We start from the raw sequence: 11,350 nt of genomic DNA, 5'->3' as shown, positions 1-11,350 counted from the left end.
GAAGGAAATATGCCCTAGAGGCAATAATAAAGTTGTTATTTATATTTCCTTATATCATGATAAATGTTTATTATTCATGCTAGAATTGTATTAACCGGAAACTTAGTACATGTGTGATACATAGACAAACAGAGTGTCCCTAGTATGCCTCTACTTGACTAGCTCGTTAATCAAAGATGGTTAAGTTTCTAGCCATGGACATGTGTTGTCATTTGATGAACGGGATCATATCACTAGAGAATGATGTGATGGATAAGACCCATCCGTTAGCTTAGCATAATGATCGTTCAGTTTTATTGCTACTGCTTTCTTCATAACTTATACATGTTCCCCTGACTATGAGATTATGCAACTCCCGAATACCGGAGGAACACCTTGTGTGCTATCAAACGTCACAACGTAACTGGGTGATTATAAAGATGTTGTATAGGTGTCTCCGATGGTGTTTGTTGAGTTGGCATAGATTGAGATTAGGATTTGTCACTCCGTGTATCGGAGAGGTATCTCTGGGCCCTCTCGGTAATGCACATCACTCTAAGCCTTGCAAGCATTGTGACTAATGAGTTAGTTGCGGGATGGTGCATTACGAAACGAGTAAAGAGACTTGCCGGTAACGAGATTGAACTAGGTATGAGGATACCGACGATCGAATCTCGGGCAAGTAACATACCGATGACAGAGGGAACAACGTATATCGTTATGCGGTTTGACCGATAAAGATCTTCGTAGAATATGTGGGAGCCAATATGAAAATCTAGGTTCCGCTATTGGTTATTGACCGGAGACGTGTCTTAGTCATGTCTACATAGTTCTCGAACCCGTAGGGTCCGCACGCTTAACGTTCGGTGACGATCAGTATTATGAGTTTATATGTTTTGATGTACCTAAGTTTGTTCTGAGTCCCGGATGAGATCGGGAACATGACGAGGAGTCTCGAAATGGTCAAGACATAAAGATCGATATATTGGAAGGCTATATTCGGACATCGGAAAGGTTTCGAGTGATTCTGGTATTTTTCGGAGTACCGGAGAGTTACAGGAATTCGTATTTGACCTTAATGGGCCATACGGGAAAGGAGAGAAAGGCCTCAAGGGTGTCCGCACCCCTTCCCCATGGATTGATCCGAATCGGACTAGGGAAAGGGGACGCCCCCTTCCTTCCTTCTCCTTCTCCCTTCCCTTTTTCCTATTCCATGTGGGAGGTGGAATCCTACTGGGACTAGGGAGTCCTAGTAGGACTCCACACTTTGGGCGCACCCTATGAGGGCCGGCCTCCTCCTCCCTCCATCCTTTATATACGTGGCCAGGGGCACCCCATAGACACACAAGTTGATCATTGATCTCTTAGCCGTGTGCGGTGCCCCCCTCCACCATAATCCACCTTGGTCATATCGTATCGGTGCTTAGGCGAAGCCCTGTTCCGGTAACATCATCATCACCATCATCACGCCGTCATGCTGACGAAGCTCTCCCTCGACACTCTGCTGGATCGTGAGTTCGTGGGACATCACCGAGCCGAACGTGTGCAGATCGCGGAGGTGTCGTACTTTCAGTACTAGGATCGATCGATCGATCGTGGAGACGTATGACTACATCAACTGCGTTGTCATAACGCTTCCGCTTACGGTCTATGAGCGTACATGGACAACACTCTTCCCTCTCGTTGCTATGCATCACCATGATCTTGCGTGTGGGATTTTTTTTTCAAATTACTACGTTCCCTAACAATGGCATCCGAGCCAGGTCTATGCGTAGATGTTATATGCATGAGTAGAACACAAAAGGAGTTGTGGGCGTGGGTATATACATATTGCTTGCCGTCACTAGTCGATTCTTGATTCAGCGGTATTGTTGGATGAAGCGGCCCAGACCGACATTACGCGTACGCTTACACAACACTGGTTCTACCGACGTGCTTCACACACAGGTGGCTAGTGGGTGTCTGTTTCTCCAACTTTAGTTGAATTGGATTCAATGAACAGGGTTCTTTTTGAAGATCAAAAAGCAATTACTATACCGCGTTGTGGTTTTTGATGCGTAGGTAAGAACAGTTCTTGCTCAGCCCGTAGCAGCCACGTAAAACTTGCAACAACAAAGTAGAGGACGTCTAACTTGTTTTTGCAAGGCATGTTGTGATGTGATATGGTCAAGATGTGATGAGATATAAATTGTTGTATGAGATGATCATGTTTTGTTAAAGTTATTGGCAACTGGCAGGAGCCTTATGGTTGTCTCTTTATTGCATAAGATGCAAGCGCCATATAATTGCTTTACTTTATCGCTATGCGATAGCAATAGTTGCAAAAGCAATAGTTGGTGAGACGACCATGTGACGACAGGTTGATAGAGATCAACATGATGGAGATCATGGTGTCATGCCGGTGACGATAGAGATCATGATGGTGTTTTGGAGATGGAGGTCAAAGGCACAAGATGATGATGGCCATATCATGTCACATATTTTGATTGCATGTGATGTTTATCCTTTATGTATCTTATTTTGCTTAGTTCGGCGGTAGCATTATAAGATGATCTCTCACTAAATTTCAAAGTATAAGTGTTCTCCCTGAGTTGCACCGTTGGGACAGTTCGTCGTGCCGAGACACCACGTGATGATCGGGTGTGATAAGTTCTACGTTCACATACAACGGGTGCAAGCCAGTTTTGCACACGTGGAATACTCGGGTTAAACTTGGCGAGCCTAGCATATGTAGATATGGCCTCGGAACACTGGAGACCGAAAGGTCGAGCGTGAATCATATAGTAGATATGATCAACATAGTCATGTTCACCATTGAAAACTACTCCATCTCACGTGATGATCGGACATGGTTTAGTTGATTTGGATCACGTGATCATTTAGATGACTAGAGGGATGTCTATCTAAGTGGGAGTTCTTAAGTAATATGATTAATAGAACTTTAATTTATCATGAACTTAGTCCTGATAGTATTTGCATATCTATGTTGTAGATCAATAGCTTGCGATGTAGCTCCTCATTTATTTTTTGATATGTTCCTAGAGAAAAATAAGTTGAAAGATGATAGTAGCAATGATGCGGACTGGGTTTGTGATCTGAGGATTATCCTCATTGCTGCACAGAAGAATTATGTCCTTGATGCACCGCTAGGTGACAGACCTATTGCAGGAGAAGATGCACACGTTATGAACGTTTGACAAAGCTCGATATGATGACTACTTAATAGTTTAGTGCACCATGATTGACGGCTTAGAACCGGGACTTCAAAAACGTTTTGAATGCCACGGAACATATAAGATGTTCTAAGAGTTGAAATTGGTATTTCATACTAATGCCCGTGTTGAGAGGTATGAGACCTCTAACAATACTTTGCCTACAAGGTGGAGGAGAATAGCTCAACCAATGAGCATGTGCTCAGATTGTCTGGGTACTACAATTGCTTGAATCAAGTGGGAGTTAATCTTCCAGATAATATAGTAATTGATAAAGTTCTCTAGTCACTATCACCAAGTTAATAGAACTTAGTGATGAACTATAATATGCAAGGGATGACGAAAGTAATTCCCAAGATCTTTGCGATGCTGAAATCGGTGAAGGTAGAAATCAAGAAATAGCATCGTGTTGATGGTTAACAAGACCACTAGTTTCAAGAAAAGGGCAAAGGGAAAGAAAGAGGAACTTCAAAGAATAAAGGCAAGCAAGTTGCCACTCCCATGAAGAAGCTCAAAGCTAGACCCAAGCCTAGAACTGAGTGCTTCTACTGCAAAGGAAATGGTCACTGGAAGTGGAACTGCCCTAGATACTTCGCGGATAAGAAGGATGGCAAAGTGAACAAAAGTATATATTTGATATACATGTTATTGATGTGTACTTTACTAGTGTTTATAACAACACCTCAGTATTTGATACTGGTTCAGTTACTAAGAGTAGTAACTCGAAACCGGAGTTGCAAAATAAACAAAGACTAGTTAAGGGAGAGGTGATGATGTGAGCTGGAAGTGATTCCAAGGTTGATAAGATCACCATCGCACACTCCATTTACCTTCGGGATGAGTGTTGAACCTAAAATAAATGTTGTTTGGTGTTTGCGTAAAGCATAGTATGATTGGATCATGTTTATTGCAATACGGTTATTCATTTAAGTCAAGGATAATTGTTATTCTGTTTACATGAATAAAACCTTCTGAGGTCATACACCCAAGGTGAATGGTTTATTGAATCTCGATTGTAGTAATACACATATTCATAATATTGAAGCCAAAAGATGCAAAGTTAATAATGATAGTGCAACTTATATGTGGCACTGCCGTTTAGGTCATATTGGTGTAAAGCGCATGAAGAAACTCCATGCTGATGGGCTTTTGGAATCACTTGATTATGAATCATTTGATGCTTGCGAACCATGCCTTGTGGGCAAGATGACTAAAACTTCGTTCTCCAGAACAATGGAGCAAGCAACTGACTTATTGGAAATAATACATACTGATGTATGCAATCCGATGAGTGTTGAGGCTCGCGGCGGGTATCGTTATTTTCTGACCTTCACAGATGATTTGAGCAAATATGGGTATATCTACTTAATGAAACATAAGTCTGAAACATTTGAAAAGTTCAAAGAATTTTAGAGTGAAGTGGAAAATCATCGTAACAAGAAAATAAAGTTTCTACGGTCTGATCACGGAGGCAAATATTTGAGTTACGAGTTTGATCTTCATTTGAAACAATGTGGAATAGTTTCACAACTCACGCCACCTGGAACACCACATCATAATGGTGTGTCCGAACGTTGTAATCGTACTTTATTGGATATGGTGCGATCTATGATGTCTCTTACCGATTTACCACTATCGTTTTGGGGTTATGCATTAGAGATAGCTGCATTCACGTTAAATAGGGCACCATCTAAATCCATTGAGAGGACACCGTATGGACTATGGTTTGGCAAGAAACCAAAGCTGTAATTTCTTAAAGTTTGGGGTTGTGATGCTTATGTGAAAAAGTTTCAGACTGATAAGCTCGAACCCAAATCGGAGTACTGTGTCTTCATAGGATACCCAAAAGAAACTGTTGGGTACACCTTCTATCACAGATCTGAAGGCAAGATATTTTGTTGCTAAGAATAGATCCTTTCTAGAGGAGTTTCTCTCGAAAGAAGTGAGTGGGAGGAAAGTAGAACTTGATGAAGTAACTGTACCTTCTCTCAAATTGGAAAGTAGTTCATCACAAAAATCAGTTCTAGTGATTCATACACCAATTAGTGAGGAAGCTAATGATGATGATCATGAAACTTCAGATCAAGTTACTACCGAACCTCGTAGGTCAACCAGAGTACGGTCCGCACCAGAGTGGTACGGTAATCCTTTTATGGAAGTCATGTTACTAGACCATGACGAACCTACGAACTAGGAGGAAGCGATGATGAGCCCAGATTTCGCAAAATGGCTTGAGGCCATGAAATCTGAGATGGGATCCATGTATGAGAACAAATATTGACTTTGATTGACTTGCCCGATGATCGGTGAGTCATTGAGAATAAATGGATCTTCAAGAGGAAGACACACGATGATAGTAGTGTTACTATCTACAAAGCTCGAATTGTCGCAAAACGTTTTCGACAAGATAAAGGTGTTGACTTCGATGGGATTTTCTCACTCGTATCGATGCTTAAAAGTATGTCCGAATCATGTTAGCAGTTGCCGCATTTTATGAAATCTGGCAAATGGATGTCAATACTGCATTCCTTAATGGATTTCTTAAAGAAGAGTTGTATATGATGCAACCAGAAGGTTTTGTCAATCCTAAAGGAGCTAACAAAGTGAGCAAGCTCCAGCGATCCATCTATGGACTGGTGCAAGCATCTCAGAGTTGGAATATATGCTTTGATAAAGTGATCAAAGCATATGGTTTTATACAGACTTGCGGTGAAACCTGTATTTACAAGAAAGTGAGTGGGAGCACTACAACATTTTTGATAAGTATATGTGAATGACATATTGTTGATCGGAAATAATGTAGAGTTTTCTGGAAAGCATAAAGGAGTGTTTGAAAGGATTTTTTCAAAGAAAGACCTCGGTGAAGCTACTTACATATTGAGCATCAAGATCTATAGAGATAGATCAAGACGCTTGATATATTTTCAATGAGTACCTACCTTGACAAGATTTTGAAGTAGTTCAAAATGGAAAAGTCAAAGAAGGAGTTCTTGCCCGTGTTGCAAGGTGTGAAGTTGAGTAAAGACTCAAAACCCGACCATGACAGAAAATACAAAGAGAATGAAAAATCATTTCATATGCCTCAGTCATAGGTTCTATAAAGTATGCTATGCGGTGTACCAGACCTATTGTGTACCTCACCGTAAGTTTGGCAAGAGGGTACAATAGTGATCCAGGAATGGATCACTGGACAATAGTCAAAAATATCCTTAGTGGAATAAGGAAATGTTTCTCAGTTATGGAGGTGACAAAGAGTTCATCATAAAGAGTTATGTCGATGCAAGCTTTGACACCGATCTAGATACATATCGAAAGTGGGAGCAATTAGCTAGAGTAGCTCCGTGCATAGCACTGTAGACATAGAAAATTTGCAAAATACATACGACTCTGAATGTGGCAGGCCCGTTGACTAACTTTCTCTCACAGCAAAACATGATCACTCTTTGGTTGTTAATCACATAGCGATGTGAACTACATTATTGACTTAGTAAACCCTTTGGGTGTTAGTCACATGGAGATGTGAACTAATCACATAAAGATGTGAACTATTGGTGTTAAATCACATGACGATGTGAACTAGATTATTGACTCTAGTGCAAGTGGGAGACTGAAGGAAATATGCCCTAGAGGCAATAATAAAGTTGTTATTTATATTTCCTTATATCATGATAAATGTTTATTATTCATGCTAGAATTGTATTAACCGGAAACTTAGTACATGTGTGAATACATAGACAAACAGAGTGTCCCTAGTATGCCTCTACTTGACTAGCTCGTTAATCAAAGATGGTTAAGTTTCCTAGCCATGGACATGTGTTGTCATTTGATGAACGGGATCACATCATTAGAGAATGATGTGATGGATAAGACCCATCCGTTAGCTTAGCATAATGATCGTTTAGTTTTATAGCTGCTACTTTCTTCATAACTTATACATGTTCCTCTGACTATGAGATTATGCAACTCCTGAATACCGGAGGAACACCTTGTGTGCTATCAAATGTCACAACATAACTGGGTGATTACAAAGATGCTCTATAGGTGTCTCCGATGGTGTTTCTTGAGTTGGCATAGATCGAGATTAGGATTTGTCACTCTGTGTATCAGAGAGGTATCTCTGGGCCCTCTCGGTAATGCACATCAGTCTAAGCCTCGCAAGCATTGTGACTAATGAGTTAGTTGCGGGATGATGCATTACGGAACAAGTAAAGAGACTTGCTGGTAACGAGATTAAACTAGATATGAGGATACCAACGATCGAATCTCGGGCAAGTAACATACCAATGACAAAGGGAACAACATATATTGTTATGCGGTTTGACCAATAAAGGTCTTCATAGAATATGTGGGAGCCAATATGAACATCCCAGTTCCGCTATTGGTTATTGACCAGAGACGTGTCTCGGTCTTGTCTACATAGTTCTCGAACCCGTAGGGTCCGCACGCTTAACGTTCGGTGACGATCGGTATTATGAGTTTATGTGTTTTGATGTATCAAAGTTTATTCAGAGCCCCGAATGAGATTGGGGACGTGACGAGGAGTCTCGAAATGGTCGAGACATAAAGATCGATATATTGGAAGGCTATATTCGAACATCGGAAAGGTTTCGAGTGATTCGGGTATTTCTCGGAGTACCGGAGAGTTGCAGGAATTCGTATTGGACCTTAATGGGCCATACGGGAAAGGAGAGAAAGGCCTCAAGGGTGGCCGCGCCCCTTCCCCATGGACTGGTCCAAATTGGACTAGGGAAAGGGGGCGCCCCCTTCCTTCCTTCTCCTCCCCCCTTCTCTTTTTCCTATTCCATGTGGGAGGTGGAATCCTACTAGGACTAGGGATTCCTAGTAGGACTCCACACTTTGGGCGCGCCCTATGAGGGCCGGCCTCCTCCTCCTTCCATCCTTTATATACGTGGCCAGGGGGGCACCCCATAGACACACAAGTTGATCATTGATCTCTTAGCCGTGTGCGGTGCCCCCCTCCACCATAATCCACCTCGGTCATATCGTAGCGGTGCTTAGGCGAAGCCCTATTCTGGTAGCATCATCATCACCGTCATCATGATGTCATGCTGACGAAGCTCTCCCTCGACACTCTGCTGGATCTTGAGTTTGTGGGATGTCACCAAGCCGAACGTGTGCAGATCGCGGAGGTGCCGTACTTCCGGTACTAGGATCAGTCAATCGTGAAGACGTACAACTACATCAACCGCGTTGTCATAACGCTTCCTCCTATGGTCTACGAGGGTACGTGGACAACAGTCTTCCCTCTCGTTGCTATGCATCACCATGATCTTGCGTGTGCGTAGGATTTTTTTTCGAAATTACTACATTCCCCAACAGTTGCCTCCATGATGATGTGCAAGTAGTTTCTTCGGGATCTACGAGTCCATAGCAGTAGCTATATGGCTTTCTCTCTCTCTTTTTAATCTTCAATACAATGATCTCTTAGGAGATCTATTCAATGTACCTCTCATAGTGTGTTTGTTGGGATCCGATGAATTATGGGTTTATGATCAGATTATTCATTGAAAGTATTTGAATCCTTTTGAGATTTATTTATGTGTGATATTATAGCCTTGTATTTCTCTCCGATCTATCTGTCTTCTTTATCCAAGTAGATTGATTTATCTTAGTAGGAGTGTGATAATCCCCAAGTGCAAGGAATCATCGCAGCAATTTCCAAAGGTGGAAGTGATAAGTATGGAGTGTCGAACCCACAAGGAGCTAAAGGTAAGATCAATATTCTCTCAAGTCCTATCTTCCACTGATACGACTCTACCTACACCGAACGTTTGCTTCCCACTAGAAACGAGAAATAAAACTACGTTGTGGGTATGAAGAGGATAACTTTGCATGATATCGGAGAACTAAAATATAAAGGTAGGCGATGTCATTATAAAGTTAGAATATATTACTAAATATTATAAATAGCGAGTGTGGAATAATGATGGGTCGGTGTGCGGAATTATCCTATCCTACGCAATTGTTAACAAGATTGGTAGTCGTCATTGCAATTTCATATGAGGGAGAGGCATAAGCTAGCATACTTTCTCTTCTTGCATCATATGCACTTCTGATTGGAACTCTAGCAAGCATTCGCAACTACTAAAGATCATTAAGGTAAAGCCCAACCATAGCATTAACATATCAAGTCCCCTTTATCCCATACGCAACAACCCCCTTACTCGGGTTTAAGCTTCTTTCACTCTAGCAACCCACTATAAGCGAATCATGAACGTATTGCAACACCCTACAGCGAAAATACTTCACGTGTGCATGGCATGAAAGGCGCCGTAGGACAACACCAAAATAAAAGATATAACTCGTACAAATCTAGATCATCAATCAACCCAAAGACAAAAGAAATCTACTCAAAACATCATAGGATGGCAACACATCATTGGATCATAATATGTGGCATAAAGCACCATGTTCAACTAGGGGATTACAATGGGGTGCGGGAGAGTGGAACGTGTAAAAGAGATGATGATGATGATGAAGGTGATGTTGATGAAGACGATCACCGCGGCGATGATTCCCCCGATGGCACTCTGGCGCCACCGAGAGAGAGAGAGGGGGAGAGGTTCTCCTCCTTGTACTTCGTCCTCCATGGCCTCCCCCCTAGATGGCAAGAGGTTCTCCCTCTGGGCCTTGGCGATGATGGCCCCCTCCGAGATCCTCCTCCATGGCCTCCAGTGATGATGGCCCCCTCCGGCAGGGTGCCAGAGAGGGCCTAGATTGGTTTTTCGAGGCTACAGAGGCTTGTAGCGGTGGAACTCCTGGTCTCCCTTCTGTTCTAGGGTTTTTAGGATTTATAGGAAGGGTTGGCATCAGTTTCACGTTAGGGGGCCCCACGAGGCGATCACAAGGACGGGTGGCGCGCCCTAGGGGGGTGGGGGCTCCCCCACCCTTGTGGTTAGCTCGGGACTCTTCTCTGGTATCTTTTTGCTCCAGTATATTTTATATTTTCCAAAAATATTCTTCATAAATTTTCAGCCCATTTCGAGAACTTTTATTTCTACACAAAAATAACACCACGGTAGTTCTGCTGAAAACAGTGTCAGTTCGGGTTAGTTCTAATCAAATCATACCAAAATCATATAGAATTGATGTAAACATGGCATGAATACTTCATAAATTATAGATACGTCGGAGACGTATCAGCATCCCCAAAATTAATTCCTGCTCGTCCTCGAGTAGGTAAATGATAAAAGAAATAATTTATGAAGTGTGAATGCTATCAAGTGCACAGGTTTGATCAATGAAACTTCAAAGCACTTTTTTCTAGCATTATTCTTTATCATAAACAGTACCTCATCTCATAAAACTTCTCATGATCAAGTAACAAGCTATTCACATGTTAAAGTATAGACCATAAACTTTCTTGAAAACTAACAAACCATGTTCTTAGTCATCAAACAATTGTGATTCATCTTATTTTCAGTAAGGGTATATGTAAGATCTTTTGATTTAGCAAATTCCACATACTCAACTATCATTTAATCTTTCACAATTGCTAACACGCACGTGATATTTATGGGTTCAAAGTTTCAATCGGACACAGAGAAAGATAGGGGCTTATAGTTTCGCCTCCCAACCTTTTACCTCAAGGGTAATATCAACAATAATACTTTATGAAAACCTACATCCGAGTGGATATAAGTCTCTGGATCGCTCCAACACATAGTGCTTGCCAAAGGAAAATGTGTAAAAAGGAAAGTTGATGATCACCATGACTCTTATATAAGGGTAGAAGATAAAAGTAAAAGATAGGCCCTTCGCAGAGGGAAGCAAAGGTTGTCATGCGCTTTTATGGTTGGACACACAAAATCTTAATGCTAAAGAACGTCACTTTATATTGCCGCTTGTGATAAAGACCTTTATTATGCAGTCCATCACTTTTATCTCTTTGATATCACAATTTCGTATAAAGCTTATTTTCTTCACACTAATAGATCATACATATTTAGAGAGCAATTTTTATTGCTTGCACCGATGATAACTTACTTGAAGGATCTTACTCAATCCATAGGTAGGTATGGTGGACTCTCATGGCAAAACTGGTTTAAGGGATGTTTGGAAAGCACAAGTAGTATCTCTACTTGGTGCAAAGAATTTGTCTAGCATGAGAGGGAAAGACAAGCTCAACATGTTGGATG

The sequence above is a fragment of the Triticum aestivum genome, chromosome 4A (assembly GCF_018294505.1).
Source record: "Triticum aestivum cultivar Chinese Spring chromosome 4A, IWGSC CS RefSeq v2.1, whole genome shotgun sequence".
NCBI classification, from domain to species: domain Eukaryota; kingdom Viridiplantae; phylum Streptophyta; class Magnoliopsida; order Poales; family Poaceae; genus Triticum; species Triticum aestivum.
Note: the sequence above shows the minus strand (reverse complement) of the source record.